Here is a 27,007-nt window from a genome sequence, read left to right as displayed (position 1 = left end):
ATATATGCAGCTTAAGTAATTGGTGGGACTAAAATCAGCAAATGATAAAGTATGCTAATTGTGATGACAATTTGTAAATATATCTGCATTACAAACCTGGAACCTTTGACAATCTGAAGCCCTACAGTCTGAGTCCTAGACTTGTGACTTTCCTGAATCAATGAGACAAATAATTTAAGGGCGTGTACCCTTAGTCTTACAAACTTTTATTTTTTCCCCCAAATAGAAACATTAAAAAGCAACCACTATCTTTATGTCACCATTGTTTTGCAAAATCAAGACAATTTGACAATCTTTCCCCACTCCTTTTCCCAAATAGGAATATAATCTCAGAATAAAGAAGCAACTGAACAAAATGGAATAGATGACTTGAGAAGGAGAAGAGAAGAAAGGAGACCATTATAGCTCAGAGAAAATAGTTAATTCTAAGTGACATTGTGGCACAGCAAGATTGAGAGTTTCATAGTACAAAGAAAGAGGTATCAGAAAAAAAGTTTCCTACTATTACGGTGATTAAGGGATCCTTTGTAAAATAGGAAACAAAGTGGGTGAGGCATGAATTGATTTCAGCAGCTTATAACCCAGGTTGGAACTGTGATTGGCAGGATAATTTAGATTCTAAGTAGATAGGATCCCAGAAATCCAAAGAAGACGTAGGACGTTGATTATACTGGTCCTTTCATTGAAGTAGAGAGTGTTCTTCACCTCATTTCCTCTAAAATACCTTTTCAAAATAAAATTATATTAAAGAGCTTGTTCTCTGACAGTATACCAAATTTTATTTTTATTTTATTGTATTTAATGTATAATTAATAAATAATCTGTCAGAGATAGTCAGATATTTTGTCAATATTTAGAATAGTTTACTGGTGAAGTAGAAAGCACTGAAATGGAAATAAGGAAATGTTTTCTATTCTCAACTATTAACTGGTTGACTTTATGTAAGTTATTTGATCTTTCTACAATAGAATTTTCATAATATATGCATATTGTGTTTCAGAATGGAGATTTTCACTAATTTCTTGTTGAATTGATTCAAATCAATAAACTCTGAATGTTGGACTTGGAGATTTTTAAAGTTCTTGCCATCTCTAAAGTTCTATGATAATTAATTTAACCAATACTTGTGGCTTGCTTTCCCTGTACCATATACAACAGTTCTGCTTACATCTTTCACTGTGTAGCCATTGACTGTCCAGTTGGCTTTCATTATCACTCACAGAGATAATTTTTATCAAACATTTGCTATACATTTCTACTGTCTTTAAAAAAATCTTTATCTTGCTACTTACAGACTAATATATGTTTAGGGTTTACCAAGGTGATTCAAATATGAACCACTTATTTTATGTATTTCAGGACTACTAATACTACTTTTGATTCAGCTTCATTTAGAGTTTGTTCTTTTAAGGCCTTTAAAATCTATCTATCTATCTATCTAAAATAATATATACACGCACATAAATATGTACGTGTGTATAATATTGATATATACATCATGTATGCATATAATGTACAAACACACATTTATTTTCCCCTAAAGTGTGACTCATCCAAGTATCCTCATTTTACAAATGAAGATTTTGGGGGTAAACAAAAGTTAAATAATTTTTCTGAAGTCACATAGCTTTGGCTCTGGTAGTACTAAGACTATAAATTATTTACAGAAATCAATCTGCATGCTTTTATGAAGTATCATTTTATTTTTAAAGCAAACCCTTTTATGTTGCAAATTTGAATGGTTATAGAAAATAAGAGCCAGTAAAAATACATTAATTTTACTTAATCGTAGAAGCATATATTTTATTTTGGGTTATATAAATTAGATTCGAGATAAAACAGCATATCAATTAGCTATTACTGCATAATAAGCCATCTCACAACTTAGTGGCTTAAAATCGCAACCACTTATTTAATTAGGATTCTATGGTTTAGCATTATTGTCTGGGTTGAACTAAGTAGGTCTTTTGTTTTTGACTTAGCTCATTCATGCATCTGTGGTCAGCTGCCAGATGGGCTGGAGGCTGGCTCATCTAAAATGACCTCAGCTAGGATGACCTCTGCTTTTTATATTTAAGTAGCTTCTGATGTTTATTCACATGATAGTCACAGGGATTCAAAATTAAAAGGGGAAATATGCAAAATCTCAAGGGCTAGGCTCAAAATTAGATGTTACTTCTACCACATTTTACTAATCAAGTTATAAGGTCAGACAAGATTTAAGGGGCAAAGAAAGAGTGGCAAAGTTGTTTTACAAAGAAGAGTAGATATAGGAAGAGATAAGGAATTACAGTTATTTTTATAATCTAATACAAATTGCATTTTTGTAATATAGGTTTAGTTTCATGATTTTATTGAAGAAAGCTTAAATCAAAAATTGCAGAATATTTTTTTTTTCTGGCACATTCTAGCATATACTTACAAATACCAATTCTAGTATGGATGCAGATCAGCTGCAGATGAGAATGAAAAATAAGATAGCCACTTTGGAAAACAGTTTGACAATTTCTTACAAAAAGTTAATTATATACTTATCATATAATCCAGTAATACAGCTGCTGGGTTATTTAACCAAATGCAATGAAAACTCAAGTGACATGCCCGCCTTAGCTTCCCAAAATGCTGGAATCACAGGCATGAGCCACGATGCCCATCCCAAGATGAAGTGTATTTTCTTCTATCTCTGGATTAGAATTTTTAGTATTGGGTGACTACATTGTATGCCTTATTTACCTCTGGATTCTTATGACAAATTCTAGACAAATTTATGAAATCCAATGCATATTGAATTGCAAGAGAATGTTAATGAGACACAGTTGTAAGTCATATGTTATGAATTGCTCTTCTAGTAGTAGGTGCAGGGAAATTGCCCAGCTCCAGTGTCTTCTGATCCCTGCTGGGTTCGGTGTGCTTACTGGACCAGCATGAGTCTTGCTGTGATATCTAAACCATATCCATTTACCAGACTGGACACGTTTCCCTCAGTGCATTTCTTCAGATGTTTATCTAATTGCTAGTTAATAATGGCCATTTTCTGAAGCTAGGAAATCATAGATTCTGCCATGGTGCTAAAGGAGTATTAATACGCAGGTTTTGCTTTGTTTTTGTTATGGTTGTCTTCATTAATAGCACCTCTATTGGTTTCAAGATGGGAACACCTGTGCTTGTGCCGCATGCGAGACAAACACATAATGTCCTTCATTTCTTCTCTATATCCCTCACTGGCTTTTAAATTTACGGTGTGTCAGAATAGAAGAAGGAAGCCAAAATAAAACAACAAATTAAGAACATTTGTCTGGAACAGAGATTGAGCAAAATTTGAGCCATGAGCCAAATTTGCCCCAGTGCCTGTCTTTGTAAGGTTTCATTGGAAGACTGCCATGCTCATTCATTTGTGTATTGTCTATGACTCTTATTGTACTAATTATAGTAGCTAGGGTTGTATAGTTGTACTAATTATATAGGTAGTTGTGTAGTTGTAGTAATTATACAGGTAGGGTTGTATAGTTGTGTCACAGACCATATGGCCCACAAAGGTTAAAATAGTTACTGATTCTTTACTGAAAATACTTATTATATCTAGTAAATTAATTTGCTAAATAAATCTCTTGAAAAAATATATTTAGCAATAAAAAACTCTTTAATAATTTAGTATGCATCATAAAGCCAATTTAGAAAGTCTATTAACTAAATTTTCTTTCTAAATAATAAGTCTTAATAAATGGGATATTCAAAATCAAACCCTCTTTAGTCCTACAACATGGTGTCATTAGGCCATTTACCCAGGAAGTGAGTGGTAAGAACATAAAAAAAAAAAAAAAAAAAAAAAGAATTCATTGTAAAACAAAAATGCAGGGCCATTGAATTAAAAAAAAAAGTGAAGAGGATGTTACGCTATGCACATCAAAGAAACAAATATGTGCCAGAGATTTCTGCACTTAAAGGCTGCCTTCTGTATGTTCATGCTAAGTATGAACACAAATTAAAATTAGTTGTAAATATCTTATAATGGAAAAATAGGAGATATATTCTGTTTTATCTCTGCTGCTAAAATTATTAGGCCAGGACCACTGGCCAATATTATCTCATTAAGCAGATTCTTTTGTCTTTTGCTATGGGGCAAAGCTTCATTCATGTGGCATCTTGAAGGTAGAATTAATTAACTCTCATTAGGGTCACTTGGTACAGCAAAGTTTGACCTTTTTATTTTTGAAGACCTGTACCATTTAAAACAAAGAGATTCAATGAAAAAATAACATTTTTAGTCTATAGATATGACTTTATCTGAGGACATTCTTTTGCATGCTTGCTACTTGGAATTATTGCTGTTAGACATTAGAGAAAGCTTGTTGCTATGGTCTGAATGTTTGCATCACCCCAAAATCCATATGTTGAAACCAATTGAGGGCTCCAGTCTCATGAATGAGATTAGTATCTTTATAACGGAGGCCTGAAGGAGCTTGTTCATCCCTTCCACTAGGTGAGAATGTAGAGAGTTTATGGGACTGGATTCTGAGAGGGTACTGGATTAAAAAGGATGTGACATGAAGATGGATAAGGGAACTGTTGATTTCAAAGCACTATCTGAGTACACTGGATTAACACCCTACTAAAGACCATGGTGCAAACACATTATTTGCATGGCTCCTAGAAGTATGGTAAAAGCAGCAGTCCTCATTAAGTGAGGTGTAAATGACAGTATAGCTGTGGCAGAAGGTAGAAGAGATTACAAAGCTCATAGTAGAGAGAAAGCTAAACTGAAACACTTTTTAAGACCCTGGGCCTACTGAGTGTGGTGGCTCACACTTGTAATCCCAGTGCTTTGGGAGGCCTTAAGTGGGAGGATCACTTGAGCCCAGGAGTTTGAGACAAGCTTGAGCAACATAGAGAGATTCTGTCTCTACAAATAATAATAATAATTAGCCTGGTGTGGTGGTGCACACCTGCAGTTCTAGTAACTTGGGAGGCTGAGGTGGGAGGATGACTTGAACCCAGGAGACTGAGGCTGCAGTGATCTGTGATTGTTCCATTGCACTCCAGCCTGGGTGACAGAGTGAGACTCTGTCTCAAAAAAAGAAAGAAAGAAAGAAAAAGAGAGAGAGAGAAAGAAAGAAAGGAAAGAAAGACCAGAGACCTATCAGTTGTTTATATTCCATATGAGAGCTTGTAAAATAAACTACTCACCAAAGCAGTGAGATATGCTAGTGAAAGGGCCTGCTTTACAGCGAAGTTCTATGGTGGCTTTCCTCTGCAGATTAGACGTGTGATAGGAGGTGCCATTACAGACTGCATTCACCCTCAATTACTCAGTGTAATGGGATACTAAAACCCCAAAGTGTAATAGGATACTGAGCACTTAACCTCAAGAAGCCAGGTCCAAGTGACAGCCAGGAGGACTTTGAAGACATAAAAGATGCAGTGGTGGTGGTCCATTAGCATCTGCACTTATTTCACCACTCTGGCCACTAAAAGAGCCAGGAACCAGATAATGGGCTACCTTCCACTACAAAACCAGCTAGGTAATAGCTCCACTGGCCACTGCTGAGCCAGGTATATAGTGTCTTCGCTAGAACAGACTAATGCAAAGTCAGGTTAATGATATGTGGCCATTGATCTGGTGAACGTGTACCTACTTATTGCTGTACTAAAGGAGAATCAGAAACAGTTTGCATTCACTTGAAATAAACCATTTTATATATTAATTGCCCCAGGACAATATTAACTAACTTGCTGTCTGCCACAGCACAATCAGAAAGACTTGGATTCACTAACATCTATCACAAGTATCATGTTCACTGGATCAAGTGAGCTAGTGGCTAGTGTGCCACTGACCTTGAAAAATGTTCTCTAAATGGTGGAAAGTAAACCCTTTAATGAGCCTGCTACATGAGTAAAACTTTTGGATGCCTGGTTGTCAGGGGAATGGTTGTCTAGTCCCATCTCTTACACTTCACCCTGAAAATGAAACACAATGGCTAGTAGAGATAGCCCTGTTCAGATTCTGGGGGCAACATATTCCACATCTGGAAATAATGCTCCAACCTTGGGTGATACGAAATGTTTACAGCTCTGAGGAGAGCCCAGAACAGAAAGTGCTCTGCAGCAGGCCTTATAACATAGTAAACCCCGTGACATTTTGAGATATAAAGGTAGGAAAAGACCCTGTGTGGAATGTCACAAGAGAGAATCACAAAGGACACCTGTAGAGTATAGGATAAAAATCAAATACCTTTATAAATATGAGTCCCTCGTACGTTACCAAGCCTTGGCAGAGGTGGGGGGTCTGAACATGGTGCACAAAGTAACCACAAAACCAGAACTGCTAATTACAATCTGGGTTCTGTTAGATGTCACCAAATCATATGATCAGGCAGGTCCAGGAGAAATCATTGTTAGATGGAAGTGGGACATCCAGGATAAAGCATTAACAGGGCCAGATGGCACAAATAAAATGTATAAACAGGTAACCCAGAAACCCGTATCACCTGTTTCTCAACTTCAGATGGATTCAAACCTTAAAGTGGCAAAAGCGAAATGTTGAAATTTTGGAAGAAGGCATAGATGAGTAGCTTTCTGATCTTGGATCAGAAAGAATTTCTGAGATGCAAATGGAAAAATCACTATAAGATAGACACTTTGACATTTTAAATTAAGAACTTTTGCCATAAGAAGGTACTGTAAAGAAAATGAAAAGTCACACATTGTGAGAACATATTTGCGACATTAGTTGATGGTAAATTATTATGAGGACTGTGGAGGCTGAGGCACAAGAATTTCGTTTGAACCTGGGAGGTGGAGGTTGCAGAGAGCATGCCATTGCACTCCAGCCTGGGAAAAATTGTAAAACAAAACACAACCCTTAAACATAAAAATTCATACCTTTAACAGCCTCAAATATAAGTATCTATACCTTAAAAATATAATTAATCAAACCTGAAATCACAATCAATTCCTGAAATGCTATAATTAATTATTACAAACTTTCAAGTATAAAAAGGTTCATTTGTGTACTATCTCAAGTGTCATGCACGCAGACACTGGCATTTGTGGGTGAGGGCTGGCGCCCAAGCAGGGGACAGAAACTTGGAATCCCAGAGCTACAAACAGGCGACTCTAGGACTTTCCATGGCTGAGCCCAAGACCTGGGTTAAATGCTTGACCCGAGAGCCTTTTGGGTGGGAAGCCCCTGCAGTGGATCAAACAAAAAATCCAGACAAAAGTAGCTTGGACTCTTTCAACAGGATGAAACTAGCAAGGAAGGATGGTGACCCAAGGGTGCGGGCCTGGGAGGAGGCAGAGACAGGAGGGAGACAGGCGAGCAGGGAGGGCCTGAGTCATGGCCCAAGACTGTGCCAGCCCGGACAGTGTAGGGCTGTGCTCCTGGTACCCACAGCACTAAGTGTGCTGGCTGCTCTCGGATTCCCTCTTACTGTGGTCAAGTGACCCACTCCAGGGGCAGAGATACTTCAGGACTGATGGGGGAGGTAAGCCACCAAGACAGCAGGGAGCTTTCTTCTCAGGGACACAGTAGGTGGAAGGAAAACCTCTTCCCACTCCCGGGGTGATGGCAGCAGCCAAAGAAACAGTGCTGGCTGCCTTGGAGGATTTTCTGAGTTGGCAGTCTTCATCCTAGGGCTTAACTCCTCCCTGACTGCTGAGAGGCCTCAATTCTTGAGACAAGTATTGCCAGGGTCAGGGACAGAATTCAGAGTAAGAAAAATCTTATTTTCTGATGATAAAGATAGCACTACCATTGAAAAAAATGTGGAAAATTTTAACACACACACACACACACACACACACACACACACACACACACACAATACAAACCCTACACCACTTCTACAGAAAATTTCCATTAATATTTTGGTGTTTATTACAGCATATATATTATATGTAATATATATAGCCATATAATCTATAATTACATTAAAATGTATAGTTGTACTTATATATAGAATATATAATTATTTTTCAGATAAATGTGGTCACATTGTATGAATGCTTTTAGAACCTGGTTTTTTTTGTTGTTCTACTAAAAAGACGCACCATTGTGTTCATCACAGCTTTATTCAGAGTAGCAAATACACAAAATCAACCTAGATGCCTATCAATGGTGGATTGGATAAAGAAAATGTGGTAAGTATACACCATGGAATACTACATACCCACAAAAAAGAAATAAGTTAATGTCCTCTGCAGCAACATGGATGCAGCTGGAGGCCATTATTCTAAGAAAATTAACACTGGAACAGGAAACCAAATATTGCACGTTCTCACTTATAAGTAGAAGCTAAACACTGGGTACTTATGGACACAAAGAGGGCAACAATAGACACTGGACACTACTAGAGAAGAGAGCAAGTGATGGAGGGGGTAAATGTTGAATAACTATTGGGTACTGTGCTCACTATCTTGCTGCTGAGATCGATATACCCCAAACCTCAGCATCACACAATATACCCATGTAACAAACCTGCACAGGTATCCCCTGGATCTAAAATACAAATTGAAAGTATAAATGTAAATACATAAATGAATTTTAGCAATGCTATTTTCAGTGAAACAGGAAATCTTGGAAAAGTTCAACCATAATGATACCCATTTTATAAAGTTTAAAGTAAGTCAAGACTGAACAATTTAGTCTGAACAAAATTTTATTTAGCCTCTTGGGGGGGTGGGGGTTGGGGAGGGATAGATGGGGGTGGGGGGATTGGGGAGGGATAACAGAAGAGAAATATCTAACATAGATGATGGGGGTGTGGATGCAGCAAACCACCAACACATGTGTATACGTATGTAACAAACCTGCAGGTTCTGCCCATGTACCCCAGGACTTAAAGTATATATAAAAAGAAATATATAGACATATACATAGATGTCTATATATGTCTATAGATGTCTACATATAGATGTATATCTATATATGTCTAAATAAAATTTTGACATATAGAGACTTATATAAAATATATAAACATGTATATAGACATATATATACAATTCATATAATATGAATATTAAAAGTAAGAAATAATAACAGATCTGGGATATGAAGAGGGGGCAGTATAGCAGGAGAATAGGAAATTAGTGTAACGAAGATTCAGCAGGTGCAGACAGTTTGCATAAGCAAAAGAACAGCAGGTACAGCCAGTTTGTATAAGCAGGAGAGCAGCAGGTGAAGCACATAGGCCACATCTTCTCTCCCATGATAAGAAGCCACTTTCGCCTCTGATTGACTGCAGGGCTGGGTCTCCACTTCAGACTCTGTTTGGTCGCAGGCCAATCATTCATAGGGCGAAGCCAATTGGAGACCTTTAAAGGGCACTGAGGGGTGTTGCTGGGTTCCTTTAGCTTAATAAAAACCCTAATTAAAGAAGCTGTTGAACCTCTTGCTTGAGCTCACTCTTGCTCTGTGCATTGTCTTCGATAAATCTGTGTTTGTTACTCCTTTCTTCTGTGGCTTTTTCTTTGCTTTGTTCTTTTGTTACCTTGTTTGTGCATTTTATTCAATTCAACACCTAAGAACCAACACAACTCTGTCTGGTAACATATTTTGGAGAGCCAGCCAGGAGGTAAGCCCAAACTTTGGGATTTATTTTTCCTTCTGTTTGTCAAAGCTGTCATCTGCATGCAGGGGTCAGGCAGTTAAAAGCCACTAGGGCACCTGCTGCTTAAAGTCTCCCATGACAGGATAACTAGTTCATAGAACAGGACACTTGCTGAGGGCAAGACAAATCCATATGACAGGTTTATGCGTGTGTGTGTATGGCAAAATGTTTTTGAGGAGGTTAGACCCCTCATATTCTGATTTCTATGTTTGTTTTTTTGATCTGTGTGAAGGGGTCATGCAGAATTACTTTATATTCCTTTTCTCAGAGTAGGGCAAGAGATTTCAGTTTTATGTATGAATTATTTTAGCATAAGAACCTGGAATCTTTCATTGTTTGTAGGAACAAATCCCCAATTTTATTGTTAATAGTTTTAAGGTACATTGCAAGATCCCTGTTTCATGAGGGTTACAAGCTGAAGTTTATTTCACTTGGTGCATCCCAGGACTAAGGGAATCATAGTAAACCATTCCATAGCCTGTGGAGGGAAAACATCCACAGGGACTCCTGACACCCTGGGGTCAGGAATGGCTGCAACATATAGGCCAGACCACTGTGGTAAACACCTTTCAAAATCCTTTAATCTGTAAAGCTTATAGTAGACCATTCCATTGCATAGGGAGAGAGAACATCCAAAACAGCACTCGTGCCCACCCTGTAGTCGGGGATGCTGCTTGACACCCTAAGGACAAAGATGACTGCAACAAGTGGGCTCTCCTTAGGCCAGATCACTATGGGAATCACCTTTCAGACTCCTTCAATCTGTAAAGCTTCTAAGATTGACCCTTAAGAAGACTGAGCCAGACATTGTGGATGAACCCCTCTTATAAGGACCACTTGTCTCTTAGAGGGATCTACAGCTGTCCCCCATACAACTGCTTGCCAAAGGCCCACGCAATGCCATCCAGAAAAGAGAAGGACTACATTAAGCCTCAACACAGCCGGAGTAGAACATCCTGCTCAGCAGCTCCTCCGGCACTATTACATCTCAGGACAGTAGCAGAAGTGGAAAGGCCAGTTTGAGCACAAGTCGCATTTTCCGTAACTGATATCCAATAATGTAAGGAAAAGTTGGGAAGGTGCTCAGAGGACCCTGGCAGGTTTGCAGATGGGTTCCAAACCTTAGCTTGGGCTTTTGACTTATCATGGAGAGATGTCCAATTCATTTTAGCAACCTGCTTCCCTCCTGTGAAAAAGGAAAGGATTTTTGAGGCCACCTACCATGAGGCAGACGATACGATATGTTTGTCCAAAATCCCCAGGGCAATCACTCAGGCCCAGACACAGTGCCTACCACTGATCCTAATTGGGATTATAATATTCCTGTGCAAATGAATAGGAAAGCAAATTTCTTGAGGCACTCCTTGAGGGAATGAAAAAGGAGATAACCGAGGCTGTAAACAATAAAGTCAGGGAAGACACGTAAGGGAAGAAAGAAAATCCAGCTATGTTTTATGGCAGGTTAGAAGATGCCTTCAGAAAATATGCAAATTTAGACCCTTCCTCTCCTGAGGGTATGATGCTAATGATGTAGCATTTTATTAGACAGTCTGCCCTGGACATCAGGCACAAGCTCCAAAAATTGTAAATGGGACCACAATCTAACCCAAATCAGTTTCTTGATACCACCTTTAGGGTAGATAGCAATCATAACCTGGAGCAGGAAAAAGGGGAACAGTAAAGAAAAACAAAAAGCCAAAATTATGGCAGCCGTCATTGGCGATGCCCCGAATGCTCAAAGAACATCCAAAGGAAACCCAAAGGGCCATTAGAAAAAATGTTAGCAAAGGCTCTTGCTTTAAATGCCAAAAAAAAAAAAAAAAAAGACATTAGGCAAAGGATTGTACTAAGCCCCTGCCAGGTCCCTGTAAGTCCTTTTGCTAGTACCAGTCCTGACCCCTGGCACTGGATGATTGACTGCCCCCACTCCCACCGACCTGCTCAGTCAAGACTTTTACAGTGCAAAAGGAGGAACTAGATGAAGACTGAAGTGGCCCAGGGCTTTCCTCATTACCCCTGCCCAGGAACATCATCATTACTACTGAGGAGTCCTAGGTAACTCTGGACGTGATGGGTACACAAATTCAGTTTCTTTTTAATACAGGGGCAAGTTACTCTGTCCTTACTACATATGCAGGAAAATCCTCCACCAGGAACACAACTGTTTTAGGAATGGGAGAGAAAAATAAAGTCAGGCATTTTACCCATCCTTTAACTTGCCAGTTTGAGAAACAAATTTTACGGCAGTAATTTCTAATAGTACCAACCTGCCCAGTCCCCCTGTTGGGAAGGGATATTATGGTTAAAATAGGGGCACTGCTACAATTTAAACACCACGTGACAAGATTGCTAATTGTCAGTGATGCAGACAGTTTTCCAGGATATGTCAACAAATAGGTCCACCTGCTAGCATGGTATACTGGGAGGCCTGGAAGGGTCTAGAACAGCAGTGCCAGTCAAAATATAAAGACCCCAGTCATCTTCCCCAACTGAAAACAATACCCAATTAAGCTGGAGGCAAGAAAGGGCCTCGAATTGGTAGTTAAGGATTTGCTTGCCCGTGACTTCTAAAATCCTGTGATTCTTCCTGCAATGCTCCCATTCTGCCAGTTTTTGAAACCTTCAGGAGAATACTGTATGGTATAGGATCTCAGGGCAATTAATGAGGCAGTGATCCCTGTCCACCCATTGGTGGCAGATCCATATACTCTTTTGACTCAGGTGCTGGGAACACAGAATGGTTTTCAGTCTTTCAGGATGTCTTTTTCTGCATTTCTCTGGCCCTGAAGTCTCAATATCTTTTTGCTTTTGAATGGGAAGATTCTAATGGCAGAGAAAAACAACAGTACACCTGGACAGTACTCCCTCAAGGCTTTTGGGACAGCTTCCCTTCCTTTTTTTTTTTTTTACCCCCTAGGCCTTCAAAAGGGATCCGAAGGATCTTCAGTTATAAAACAAGAGTATACTCCAGCATGTAGATGATCTTCTTGTGTGTAGCCCAACCCAGGAGATACCTGATCAAAATACTACAAAGACCATGAATTTTCTGGCCAACCAGGGATACAAAGTGCTCAAAAACAAGGCTCAAATTGCCCTCCAGTGGGTCCAATATTTGAGGAATATCTTAACCCCTAAGAGCCTGGCAGACATCCCTAGAATGAGTGCAAGCTATAAGTGGTTTGGGATAGCAAAATCCCTTTATGAAGCAACAAGAGGGCCAAAAAATGAGTCAATGGAGTGAACCTCAGAAATGAGGAAAGGCTTTGCCAAGATAAAACAGACTCTTAGGCTCCCACTGTTAGCATAGTAGACCTCACTAAGCCTTTTCAGTCTTTGACTCTTTTACTTTCTCTTCTGCAGTCAGCTGCAAAAAAGCTCAATTTTTAAAGAGGTCATAAAATTAGTTTAGGCTTACCTGGATAATCTTCCTATCTCAAGGTCATCTGTGCCACATCCACATAACCTAATGACGGTAGTAAAAGCCATCAAATTCACAGATCCAGTAATTATGCAGGGCACTTATACCAGAGGGGCAGGAAATCTTAGGAGACATTTCAGAATTCTGCCTGCCACATCAATCGGGACTAAAAAGAAACACATGATTAGTATTAGCCCAATTATGTGCATCAAAATTCCATTTAAAAAAAAAACTAAAGAAATTTATCTTCTAAGAGATGTCTGGATATTTTAGCTAGTACTTTATTGAGTTTAATTAAGCTCTTTTAAGGATGAGAGAGTCTCCACTAAATTTTGAACAAAACTTTAATAAAAAAATCACCTTTGGCTTAAATCATTACATTCCATGGGCAAGTGTATTAATTAATGTGAAAGTTTTGGTTTATAGCAGATAGTTTCTAAGAATGTGGCTTTCTTTAAAATTCCTACTCTAGAGATTATTTTCCTGACACTTTATTTTTAAAGTTAGTTTTAAGTTATCCAGGCATGGAATATTCATCAGTACATCTTGGTGCTAAAGACCCTGAGCTATGGAGCATTACTTCCTAAGTTTAAATCCTAGTTCTGTCACGTGTTAGTTGAGTGGACTTGGACAGTCACTTAAACTTTTTGTGTAGGGCTCCTTCTGAACACCGTGGAAACAACATTTTAGGCTCTGAGGAATAACCCAGATATTGCATGTAAAAAGTGTAGCATGGATAGATTTTATAAATATTGGCTTTAAGTAGTATGATAGTAACTATTTCCTTATATAAGCTTATTTAAAAGTATTCTAGAACACATGAAAACAATGCTTTAGTTATCTATCATTTTAGCCCTTTTGAAAAATATAATACAAAATATATTAACTCAGTATTTTATAATATTAATTGTATTAGTTGTCTCTTTTATCATCTTAAAATAGTCTGATGCCATTAAATGTCATTTAAAAATTTTATTTTCATGTGTTTGTAAAATATATTAAAAATTATTTTTTTAGTAGCAAATACCTTTATTTTTCCATTTCTTAAAATAACTTAAAAATCCCCAGTTGCCATCTGGTGTTCTTAAAGTAAATCCACTGAGGTTTCACCAAGTTCTTTTTGCTTTCTGTACAAGTGTGGGATATTTTCATTGATGCAATATATTGTGAACTGACAGGGTATTTGTTGCAATCTTGCTCATTTTTCTATCAGTGACTTATTCTTTATTAAAAGGAGCTGGAAAAATTGAACTTGTGAAACCTTTTTATTTGGTTTGCCTTTTATATCTCTTTTTATAAAGGAAAAATTTAGGATATTTCTCAGTTTAGTCTCATAAGATATTTTGATAAAGTGCCGCAGCACTTTATAGTCAAACATGAAAGACATAGAGCTGACTTCTTCACCATTGAAGAAGTCAGTGCTTTCTATAAATCTTTGTGCCTTGCTTTTTAAAGGTTTCATGAACCAAGAGTGGCAGCATCGCCTTTGCTTAGTTAAAACACAGTGATATATTTCTTTTACTGTCAGGAACTGCTGATATGACAACTCAAGGGAAATGGTGAAATGAGAATTTGAAAAGCCAAGCAATTTCCTTTATGAAATTATATGCCATATGCTCAACATTTAGGTCACAAAGCATGCTTAAAAAAAAAGAAAAAAAAAAGATCTCAGATTCATGCAAATGAATTATCATAAAAGTGAGTAAATATAAAACAGAAAACACTCATTTCTGGAGTTTGCTTTTTTGAGATAAACAATGAAGACTTTGGAAATATAATTGGAATTCTAGGACTTTGGAATTAGAAAACACATTACCATTTGTAGACATCTGCTTAGAATCTGGTGCTGAAGGTAGTTTGCTGCTCTAGGGTACCTGACTCTTGTAAGATGAATATACGTGCCTGAAAGGTGCAGAAATGGTGGCAAGCTCTGAGTCATTTGGGTTCAGGAGGGTCCTCAGTGCTGACAAACAGAATTCTAACACTTAATGAGGGCTGGGCATGGAGAAGTGTGCTGCCCAAATGGGTTGTAGCATACATGGCTAATGGGAGACAGGAAGGGGCTGCAGAGGCACTCAGAGGCTTGTATGGGTTGGGAATTGCCTTTATGCATATACTAAGCAGGTATAAATGGGATACACACTGGTGGAGAGATATTACTGGTCAGAAATGGGCATCTTCCACAGATAAACTGGTGGCATAAACAAGTAGTGATCAACCTCTAACCTGCCTGGAAGAGTAAATTAACTGGCTAGCTCACTTCTATTGATGCCATCCCTCTTTTTGATGCCAACTGTCATAGGCTGAAGAAATTAAAGAAACAAATCTAAATAGATTTCCTTTTTTTACATCCTCAAGTTAATCCCAGCTCAGAAAGCCAGAGAGAAAAAGTCATTCTTTAGTAGTTAGATTAAAATCTATTTTTGTCTTTTGAACTTTCAAACTACTGAAAATCTGTCATACTTGCGAAAGTTCTGGGAAAAACCTCTAGGATGATATTATCTGATGCAAGCAGAATAGTAGCAAAAGTGATTCACATACTTAATTTAAAATATTCTGATAGTCATATTAAAAGAATAAAACAAAATGAGTGAAAATTATTCTAATGTTATAGTTTATGCCATGTACAAAATATTTCAAGGCATATAATCAATATAAAATAATTTCTGAGAAATATGACACTTATAATTTATACTAAGTCTTTGAAATCTTGTGTGCATTTTCCCCTTATAACACATCTGAGTTTGGACTAGCACATTTCAAGTGCTTGAGAACCACACGTAACAAGTGGCCACTGTATTGGACAGTTTGTTTATAACAGAATCAACATGATGTTAGGTTCCTCATGACAATCATTTCTTATTTCAGAAGTCTGCAGGTGTTATACTATTCTGGCTGTGAAATGCACCTTTAAACGAACTTATAGTGTGGATATAACACAGTGCTTTTATTACATCTTCTATAGAAGATGAAGATGGGTCCAATATACATATATTAGATAAAAAGTAACACGTGAAACTAAACAGTAATGGCATAAAAGTAAATAACTATCCACATTTGGCCATGCTGATTTCATCTGTAAATCTAGGATTATATTATTTTAATTTCATCATCTTTACCCAGGTTTTGAAAATTACTTTAAAGAGACTTTGCATATTTTTCCATGTGTTGTCCTTGTTTTGTTGAATAAATATTTTAGATGATGTTTTGTGTTATTTGGCATATATTTCTATCTGAATTTCGGTTTTTATATTTGGAGAAGTAGGGAGGGCTACAAATTCCTGAAGGCCAGACAGCAGCATCTTGCTAACCTCGCTCACTACACACCAACTCAGTTAAACCATAGCAGATGGGTCAGGATGTAGTAAGTGGATTAGTTTTCATCAAGAATATTTTGAAAAGTAACCTAATGCTTCTATTTTTTAAACTTTTCTAATTGTGCTAATTTTTCATAACCCAAGACTATTGCCAAATAAATACATCGGAAAACATTGAGAGCTCAGTGCCAGGCTCTAGCTCCATCTTACTTCTATTATCACTTTTTTACCTAAGGCTGGAGGTCTTTGGCATCTACTTAAGACCAAGATTTTGTCCTGTTGAGAGCACCAATACTTGTTTAAACCAGGAGATCCTCATGGCTTTACGTCTGATCCTCTGTTTCAAGAATTTTATTTGATTTCCTAGACCAACACTAACTTTTGCATTTTGTAATATTGTGAATTATACTAGCAAAGACTGGAGACTTCAATTACCAGTGATAGAGCAGCTGTCATGAAAATGTATTGACACAATTTTATTTGTATGGGTCTATAGGTTAAGTAAGCTAATTTTAATTTATGTTATTTTCATGTAAAAGTTCTATAAAATGGAGATATCTCATTTTCTCCTACCCACAATCTTTTATTATTTTTCTAACTTTAATGAAAGTATTCACACATACAAACAAGATTAGCTAAATATTTATCCATTCCTCCTCATCCTGTCATCTACAGTTTTATCGTTCTGTTTCCCTTGTCCTCCGAATGTATTTTTCCACTCATACATTGTATTAGAGACTGATGTGTGAGTAAGAGTAGGGGTGTTTCTATTCTTCTTCTATATAACACTATGTAGTAGATCCTCTTTATTTTCAGTTTCACTTTCTGCAGTTTCAGCTGCCCACGGTCATCCACAGTCCAAAGATATTAAATGAAAAATTATAGAAATAACGTGTTTTAACTTGTGTGCTGTTCTGAGATTAGCATAATGACATCTAGTACTGTCCCACTCCATCCTACCCAGGATGTAAATCATCCCATTGTCCAGTGTATCTATGTTGTCGATGTTACCTGCCTGTGAGTCCCTCAATAGCCATCTCAGTTATCAGATTGACTGTGGCGGGACTTACTATAGAGTTTGTGTTCAAGGAACCCTTATTTAACTTAATGGTCATAAAGCACGAGGAGTGAAGCTGGCAGCATGGATATGCCAAAGAGTAGATATAAAGTGCTTCCTTTAAGTGAAAAGGTGAACATTTTTGATTTAATAAGGAAAAAACATAGTGTAAATAGTGTTAAGTACTATCTGAACTTTCAGGCAGTCACCGGAGATCAAGAAACCTATCCCCCATGGATAAGAGGGGGCTACTATAATACACTGTGAGGAAGATATTACTGTTTCAAGTTTACGCTTAGGAAAACTGTTATTTAGAGAGTTTAGTAACTTTCTAAAGATATCACAAGTAGTATATGTGTGACTTTGACCACTTCTCACCATCTCTATCAGTCTCATCCTTACAATGCTCTTTATGATGTGGCCCCTCACAACCTCTCTAATTTTATGTCCCATTACTCTCAAGTTGCTAGAAGATATCCTGATATTTCTTGTGGCCTTAGATTTCAGCTAACATGAAGACACAGCCTCGAGAAATGTACAAAGGCTTGTACTTGGTAGCAGAGTTTGCTATTTATCTATGGTTACCTATTATCTGAAAACTGAATGACAATGTAATTGATTATTTGTCATGGTTTCTGTGGGTAAGAATTAATGAGAAGCTTGCTGGGATGTTTTGGCTATGGGCCTCATGAGATTCCTGTTGTAGTCATGTCATAAGTTGGCTAAAGTTACGATCATTTGGAAAATTGGCTGAGCCTCCAGGCAGAATCATGAACATGGATGGCAAGTTGAAGCTGGCTATTGTCAAGAGGTATAAGTGTTTCTCTAGATGGTTCTCTCCAGAAAATATACAGAAGACTGCCTTAGTATCCTCACAATATGGTGGCAGGCTTCTCTCAAAGTGTAATCCACAGGCCACTATGGGAGGTATTCTGCCTTTTATGAGCTACCTGGAAACTCCCACATGAGAATTTCTGTAGTATTCTTTTGATTATGCAAATATTCTCTGATTAATTGTGGGTGGGCATAAATAGTGGGAGGCTAGAAGTATTTGGGGCCGTCTTTGTGGTTATGTACCATAGCTAGTTTGAGTCTCAGATAAAACTCTATGAAGCCTTCTCTGAACTGTTTTGTTCATCCACTTTGGGTTGATTCTTATGTCATTTTCAAATGCAAAATCTTAATTGATACATTGGGATCCTAAAAGATTCGTTGACTAGTTTGAGCTTCCAATCACAGCAATAACTTAAAATTCAAATTATTACAAATATTAAGATCCTTAGGGATTCATCTCTTCAACTATAAAATAAGAAATGATTATGAGCCATTGAATGATTTTAAGTGTAGTCAGATTTTGCTAAAATCATAAGAACTAGTATAGGATGACTTAAAATAATTACAGATGTTACTTAGCTTTTACTTTGAGCTCTTGGAAGGTTATCTAGAATTAGATTTTCTTAGCTCACATGATAGAAAAGTTGGAATGCATCTTTATAGCCAAGTTATATTAGCTCTCATTCAAATTTTAAGCTTCAAACCAGGCCTAAATAATGCTTACTCTTATGTAAATATATCTTTTCAGCTTGAAGATTTGATATTTTTAAATTTCTCTGCTGTTTTATATTAGATGTTTTGTTATAAATTATTCTATTATGAATCATGGAGGACCTGTATCTACTCTGAACAACTTTCTGTTGTTTTAAAAAGAGAAAGATGGTTGTTGATGGTTTTTCTAGCATTCATTTTTCCATGTACTTGCATTTATTCCTCAATAAATAGTTTCTGTTCACATCAAAGGGAATATTATAAAATTTATTATGAAGAATATATGAAATACAAAATCCCAGGGAATATTTATATAATAAAATTTTTTAAAATTTAGGAATTAAATAAAATTTTTTAGGAAATTTGATTTTTTAGACTCTCCAAAACTGAGTAACTTATCTTGTTAGTTGTTTTGGTATTAACACAAAATTATCAGGATTTAAACCAACAAGATAGATGATTACTTTAAAAGTGTTAATTTTAAGAATGTGGTATAATTTTTAAAATTCTTCTGCAAATAACTGAAGTTCTTTGCCCATATCATATAATAACTGGATTTTTTTTAAATAAAATGAGACTTACATTCTCCTCTTTTTGTTTCATTTTACTTTTCTGTTTCCTCAAATGTCTATTTTTGTTATACTCCTTTATACATTTTAGTTTGCTTGTCCTTTCAAATGCAATTAACATTTTGGCAAATTTACAAAAGAGATTCAGAAATTGCTGTGAATGCAAAGGCAGACATAAAAATGAAGTAATCATTTTAGTAAATGTGATAGTAAGAGAGCTAAAATCTACCAAGTTTTGATTGGAAGAAAATGGATGGGGGAGTGTAAGAGGTGCTTTCAGCCAGCTGTAATTGATAATTGAAGCTGTACATAAAGCAAAGCTGGAAGCCATCATTATGATTTTTTCTACTTAGCAGCTAACAAATACATTAGCAGTAAATAAACAGAAGCATATGTCTGTGGAAAACAGGATATAGATGAGCACTTTCTAGAATTTCATGTAAAAAGAAATACTAGGACACAGAAAGGGCAATTCAGCATAATTTAGAGATATCCAATGAAAAAATTTGTTGGTAATTATATGTACAGGAATAGCACTTTACCAGATTAGAAATTGGTGAATTTTCGACATATATTTATCTTCCTTTCTTGTGAGACAAGCCTTGCTTTCTCCTCCTTCTACTCCCAGATCGAAGATTCTCCTTGTACCTGCTCATTTGAAGTAGAAACTAGACATGACTCACTACTTCTACCCAGAGCCAGGTAAATAAGTCAGCCAGCCAGTCAGGCATTGTATTAGTCCATTCTTGCATTGCTATAAAGAAATACCCAAGACCGTGTAATTTATAAAGAAAACTGGCTGGGCACAGTGGCTCATGCCTGTAATCCTAGCGCTTTGGGAGGCCGAGGTGGGTGGATCACCTGAGGTCAAGAGTTCAAGAAAAGAGGTTTAATTGGCTCACAGTTCTGCAGGCTGTTCTGGAAGCATAGTGACTTCTGGGGAGGCCTTGTGGCAGAAGATGAAGGGGAAGCAGGCACGTCTTACATGGCTGAAGCTGGAAGAAGAGATGGGGAAGGTACCACATTCTTTTAAACAATCAGATTTCATGAGAACTCTGGCTTAGCACCAACGGGATGCTGCTAAACTATTCATGAAGGATCCCTGCCCCTAACCCCCACCCTGCCATCATTCTATTACCTCCCACCAGGCCTTAATCCCCAACATTGGCAATTACAACTGAACATGAGATTTGGGCAGGGACACTGATCCAAACTATGTCATTCTGCTACTGGCCTCTCCTAAATCTCATGTCCTTCTCATATTGTAAAACTCAATCGTATCTTCCCAACAGTTCCCCTGTTTTAATGAATTTCATAATTAACTCAAAAGTCAAAGTCTCATCTGAGGCAAGGCAGGTATCTTCCGCCTATGAGGTCGTAAAGTAAAAAAAAAAAAAAAAAAAAAAAATGTTGGGAGTACAAGCAATGGATAAATACTCCCATTCTGAAAGGGAGAAATTGGCCAAAGGAAAGAGGCTATAGCTTCCACACAAGTCTAAAACCCAGCAGGGCAGTCATTGAAACTTAAAGCTCCAAAATAATCTTATTTGACTTCATGTCCCACATCAAGGGATGCTGGAACAAGAGGTGGGCTTCCAAAGCCTTGGGAAGCTGAGGTGCATGGTGTAAGCTGTCAGTAGACCTACCATTCTGTGGTTTAAAGGATAGTGGCCCTCATCTCATAGCTCCACTAGGAAATGCTCCAGTAGGGACGCTACGGGAGTGTTACATTTCCCTTGTGCACTGTCCTAGTGGAGGTTCTCCATGAGGGCTCTGCTCCTGCAGCAGGCTTCTGCCTGGACATCTAGGCATTTCCTTGCATCCTCTGAAATGTAAGTGGAGACTCCCAGACCTCAACTCTTGCTTTCTGTGCACCTACAGGCTTAACAGCACATGGAAGCCACCAAAGCTTATGACTTGCCCCCTCTAAAGGAGTGGTCTATACTATACATAGACCTCTTTGAAACACAGATGGAGCTGGAGTGGTTAGGATGCAGGGTGCAGTGTCTTGATGCTGTGCAGGGTTGTCGGGCCCTGGGCCTGGTTCACAGAATCATTCTTCCCTCCTAGCCCTCTGGACCTGTGATGGGAGAGGCTGCTGCAAACATTTCAGAAATGCCTTGGTGGCCTTCTCCCATTGTCTTAGCTGTCAGCACCTGCCTTCCTTTTAGTTATGCAGATTTCTGCAGCCTACTTGCATCTCCCCCCCACCACCTTGAAAATGGGCTTTTCTTTTCTACCACCATTCTTTTCTACCAATGGGCTGGGCTGCAAATTTTCCAAATATTTTTGCCCTCCTTCCCTTTTAAATATAAATTTAAGTTTTAGGTCATTTCTTTTTTCACACAGATGAACATAGGTGATTAGAAGTAGCCTTGTCATATCTTGAACATTTTGCTGCTTAGAAAAATTTTCCACCAGATACCCTAAGTCATCATTCTCAAGTTGAAAGTTTCACAGATCCCTAGGACAGAGGCACAATGCAGCCAACCTCTTTGCTAATGCATAACGAAAGTGAACTTTGTTCCAGGTCCCAATAAGTTCCTCATTTCCATCTGATACCGCCTCAGCCTGGCCTTCATTGTCCATATTACTAAGAGCATTTTGGTCACAACAATTCAAGTCTCTAGGAAGTTCCAAACTTTTCCTCATCTTCCTGTTTTCTTTTTAGCCCTCCATACTCTGCCAACATCTGTCATTACTCAGTTCCAAAGCTGCTTTCACATTTTCAAGTATGGCACCTCACTCCTGATACCAATTTTTTTTGTATTTATCTGTTCTTGCATTGCTATGAAGAAATACCTGAACTTTTGCTTGTTCTAAGAGTGACCTTTTGCTCATGGTAATAGTAAAAAACATACCCCTGGCTGGAGATTTAAGATAATGGGACATACAATGTATGTACTGGCATGTACAGCTACAGCACATGTGTACCCAGATGACCACCCAGAACATGCTTATTAGTAACACCTCTTCTTCCCCTTTGTGAATAATCATGTAAAACCCCCATAAAGGGAATTTCCCCAGTGTCAGTCACTATTGTCTTATCTTCAAATGGCCTATTCTGACTTGGCTTTCAGAGTGTACTTTTGCTTTTGCAACGAACTGCCTTACACTGATATTTTTATTGCTCTGTGTCTCTTGCTTAAATTATTTTCACCAAGAAGACAAAAACTGTAGATCTACATTCCCGGTAACATATCCTGCCTCCAGCACTTTATATCCCCCTTCTGTATATTATTTTTGTCTCCTTAGCACTCATCAGTAACACTGTGTACACACTTACCTATACCTACACAAACATGTATGAAGATTTTTATGTTTATTGCTTTATCTTCAATACCTAAGACACTCTCTGGCTGATGATAGTAGGAACCCAAAAGGAAAAATAATAAATATTTATAATAGATATTTGTTGTATAAATGCATGGAAATTTATTCTGCTAAGGATGACTAGAAACCAGATATAAATATAGAAAGCACCTGATGCTCCAGAAAATTTTTCAAGGTTTTCCTGTTTAAATTTTCAAAATTTAAGCTATTCAGAAATTTCCTTCTGTAACTCATCTTTTGCTGGCATTTGTAAGGTTTACAAGACTTCCACAGAATAAATGTGGAGTGGTTTCCAGGTCAGTGGTTCATAACTTCTCTGAGCTCCCAAGAAAAGCACATATCCCTTTTCTTTTCCCCCTACCTCCTGGGCTGCATCATGGAGACAGCTAGGCTACCTCAGTCATGGTTCATAGGGGCAGGGAAATTGCCACATGTTTGCAAGAAGACTATAATACACTCTCCTTGAGGAGTGAAAAATTGACTGGGCTGAACATAGTCAGCTATTTTTCTCAACTCACCATGACACAAGTGATTTGTCATTTCTTCTATGAGAAGTGTGTGTATGCATGTGTGTTTTGGCAGGGGGCGGGTTATATGTTAAAAACAAGCTGAGAAGCTTACTTTAGTGGACGTATCAGGTCAGAAAAATGAAGGTCATCACTATCCCTGACTGTCTAATATTTCTCAGCCTTTCTGACTCATTGGGCTGAACAAGTTAATATATAGTAGAGCCACGGCTCTCATCAAGTGAGAGAATACCAATAGCTTCTTAAAATAGTCCTGTTCAAACACATATGAATCCATTACCCTATGGGTAAACATTTGTTCTTCATTTATTTTTTATTGAAATGGTGGTGAGTGGGTTTAGTCTTTGGCCTAAAAAACTATATGACTTGTAAAATTTATCAGCTAATTTAACGCCAAAGTTCTATTATACTTCAGATAAAAGTGTCAATCCCTATTCTATTTCTCATTATAAATGCTTCAGAGATTACTAAAACTATGAAATGTGGGGACAATCTAAAGGGCCATTTTGTGACAAGTAGAATGTTTAGTGATATGAGCATCTTTGATCATATTGTCCCTGTTCTATGTTATAATTTACTCTTCCTTCAAGGCTAACTGGGTTAATTTTTATGTACTATATAGATTTCAACTTAGATGGCATTTCCTCCAGAATGCTTTTCTTAAAACTTCTTGGGGTGGTTGGTTGCCTCTGCTATTTGACCCCCTTCTCCTCTCCTCAATTTGTACCACATTGTATGTACCTTTGTCAAAGCCCTATTCACGCTTCTGAAAGTAAATTCTAGTTTCCTTGTCTAACTCCTCCCTGAAAATACATGCCCTGTGAGGACATTTATCATCATGTCTATTTTGTTCACTATTTTATCTCCTATTAGTATGGTAACTCTGATTTTAATAAATTTTTATCTAGTGAAAGGGTGATTCATTTTAAGAGAATAGGAGTCATGAAGTCTTCGCAGCATGAACCTTTAGATGTAGTGTTTTGGGAATTCACAGGTTTCAGATTGCTCTTGCTGCTCGCAGGTGGTTGCTATGGAAACAACTACCCAGGTTCTGCTTGGGATGGTTAACCCCACCTGGAAATGCCTAGCTGTGACTCCCTTAAGCTTGGCTAGTCCTCGTTCTCGGGACTCATCTTCTCTTTTTCTTTGTCATTTAAAGTATGGTATGTAGAGGACCATGATCAGCTAAGGGCCCAGGATGGGGTTTTTAAATGAGGAGTTTATATAAAAATAAAAAAATAAAAAAACCTCTTAACTTGTATACAAGAGATACAAAAGACTGGTATTTCCTGGCAATAGAAAATTTCTGTCACTATCTCAACCAAAGCTTTCTGTGATTCACTCTGGTTCACCTGATGTTTGGAGTACTTTTACAGAATAACTCCTTTGCATGTCTCCCTCAACAACTTGTAGCAATGGTAGGCATCTGGTTGAGAACTAAATATACTGGATTGTAGTCATCTCTTTTAATTTTCTTTGTGCCATAAAGATGAAATTAATAATCATCAGACCACAAAAGCGATACATGAAAACAAAAAATAAGACATTTGGGGCTGACGAACTTGAGCAGCAGAAATGTGAGCCCAAAGGGCAGCCGAGATTATGGTCACCATGGTTTCAACTAGTAGAAAGGCAAGGGAAAGACAAATATATTTATTGTAGTTGTATACAGAATATACAGTTGTATATTCTACTTTAGAAAGGGGTGACAGGAGTGGAGAGCTAATTTGTCAAAAGATCTTGGAATTTATACCTCTTACCCATCTTTTCAAATGAGACGTTCTTAAGAGCTATGAGGATTCTTAGACAAAAGTTTTTATTCTTCCTGTTAAAAAAGGAAAATTTTTTGTTAAGTGGGACATTGTACTAGGCCTTGGAGAATAATAACAGCAATGATGATGGCTAATAATTAACAAGTGTTAATTAAGTGCTAGGAATTTAATTATTATTTATCTCATTTCTAAGCACCCTATGAAGAAGGATTATTATTGTTCTCAGATACAAATGAGTAAACTGAGATACAGAGAGTTTAAATTACTAAAAATGAATAATAGATTCAGGATTTTAAACTAGGGACTCAAATTTCAGTGACCAATCTCTTATGTGTACAGATGTGAATAAATGGATATTCTGAAGGAATGTCGTGAAAACTGACAATTGGGACGGTCCAGGATTTGTGCTGTGAACAGAGATCACACAAGTTTATGTAAGGTAGGGAGAGCAGTGATAACATAAGATTGGAAAGGTAGGTCAGGATCAGTCACAGAAGATTGTTACACTGAACAACGAGTACTTTTTGGTTATGGTTGTAGAAATGGTAAAGTGAAAATTTCCAGGAATAAAGAATTATCAGTGCTACACGTATCAACCAAACTAGAGATCTCAGAAAAGCAAATACGGACATGGGGAAACTGAATTTTCAGAGGCCACTGTGGGGAACAGAACCAACATTGCTTTTCTTAGTTTCAGAAGTAGGGAGAAATTCAGGTTAATAAAATAGGAGGTACAAAGTTCAAAGATGGTTAGTGCTCCCATATTAGTAACTCCTCATGGACTGATAAGGTAAAATTTCTTTGACATTTGTTAGAAAAAATACTTTGAAATAAGCACAAAAATAATAATTGACTATCTTTTCAATAAAATATTGGCCATTGTCTAGTGCGTCCTCCTGGAGTTATCTGACTTTTTACGGATTTGTCCCTTAGAGAGTTCAATGAGTTTCATGACACCATGGGACAAATAAATGAGAGCCAGAAATCAACCCTAACTCTTGCTAAATAAAAGTTTTATGCTTTAACAATTGGACTACATCTAATTAGTAATTTTACCAAAACATTAATCTACAAGGTCTATTCTCAGAGCAGTGCCATTATTAATAGAACATAGTCCAGCATAGAAAAATACATTCAAAATAATTAATCATTTCTCTTTGATTTATTCAATCCATACAAACACCCATTGTAATAAACACCCACGTGTGTCTTTATTTCAGTGTTAATTAGAATTATTTCAACTACAGGATCCAGAAAAATAATATAAAACAGCTTAAGTTTAAAAGTAAAAGAATGTTTTAGTTCATTGCACTGAAAAGTCAATGGGATCAACTGGTTCACATAGTTCACTAAAAATGCAAATGCTTTGGGGGTTTTCCCTCCATCCCTGGCCTCATTTTCTCTGCATGCCCTCACCTTCTCCAATATAAGAGGGCTAGGTCTATGCCACTGGGGAAAATAGCTGCATTCAGCTCAAGCTTACATTGGCTTTAAAATGTGTAATTCCAGAAAGAAGAGAAGGTATCTTTGTTGATAGTTCCAGAAGAACAGTCCAAAGGTTCTGTTCTCAGGAACAGAACAATCTTGTAGACGTGACAGTTTAGTTTAGTGGAATATATTGCCAAGTTCTCAGGAAACATATTCCACTAAACTAGATTGTCACATCTACTTTTGTTACGTTTCTAGTTTATCCAAATTTCTTGAGTAATTTCCTTTCCTAGGCATTAGTCCACACATGCAGATAGAGTAGTCTCTTGTTTTTTTATGCCTTTCATTCTCTCCTATTTCTTCTAATTCTGCATAATACCTTTTAAATAACCTATCTAATAGCAGTAGAAATTTCATTGACAAGCAAGACAGA

General features: G+C 37.3%; 1 long non-coding RNA gene across 1 annotated transcript in view; it reads left to right on the top strand.

The window, feature by feature from the left end:
• The window catches only part of LOC116564168, a 34,018-nt gene extending 7,607 nt beyond the window's left edge, over positions 1-26,411 (top strand). Inside the window, exons 3-4 of the long non-coding RNA XR_004274764.1 lie at positions 17,469-17,566; positions 26,401-26,411. This is a non-coding gene — a long non-coding RNA (uncharacterized LOC116564168). The remainder of the gene's footprint in view (positions 1-17,468; positions 17,567-26,400) is intronic.
• The last annotated feature ends 596 nt before the right edge of the window (positions 26,412-27,007 follow it).

The sequence above is a fragment of the Sapajus apella genome, unplaced genomic scaffold (genome assembly GCF_009761245.1).
Source record: "Sapajus apella isolate SASKATOON/1434 unplaced genomic scaffold, GSC_monkey_1.0 scaffold2, whole genome shotgun sequence".
Taxonomy (NCBI): domain Eukaryota; kingdom Metazoa; phylum Chordata; class Mammalia; order Primates; family Cebidae; genus Sapajus; species Sapajus apella.
Note: the sequence above shows the minus strand (reverse complement) of the source record. Positions and strands in the feature narration are given on the sequence as shown.